The sequence below is a fragment of the Solanum stenotomum genome, chromosome 3 (assembly GCF_019186545.1).
Source record: "Solanum stenotomum isolate F172 chromosome 3, ASM1918654v1, whole genome shotgun sequence".
Taxonomy (NCBI): Eukaryota; Viridiplantae; Streptophyta; class Magnoliopsida; order Solanales; family Solanaceae; genus Solanum; species Solanum stenotomum.
The window spans coordinates 9,641,562-9,641,989 of NC_064284.1; positions in this window are offsets into that span (position 1 = coordinate 9,641,562).

A 428-nucleotide genomic window follows, 5' to 3' on the forward strand; every position below is an offset into this window, starting at 1 on the left:
TCTCAAAATAATTTTTAAATTAATAAATATTCATTAATCAATGAAATAATACCTCTATAAAATAATAATATTTCATGGTCTCACTTACCGAACTTGTGTTATTACGAGGGTCTTGCAAAAAAACACATTTTCCTTACCATATGTTTCTTTCTGCAGCTTGATGACGTTGGAAGAACTTCTTTCATGGCTCTTTTCCTCTCAGGGTGTGTTTGGTACGAAGGAAAATGTTTTCCTGGAAAACAAGTAAATTTTTGACTTATTTTTTCATGTTTGGTTGGTGAGTTGAAAATATTTTCCGGAAAAGATTTTTAGTGTTTGATTATGAATGAAAAATATTTTTTATTTTTACTAGAGTGGAATAATTTTTGAAATTGAAAATATTTTTTAAAAACAAACTTAATTTTTTTTCGGGGTGGGGGGGGGGGGGG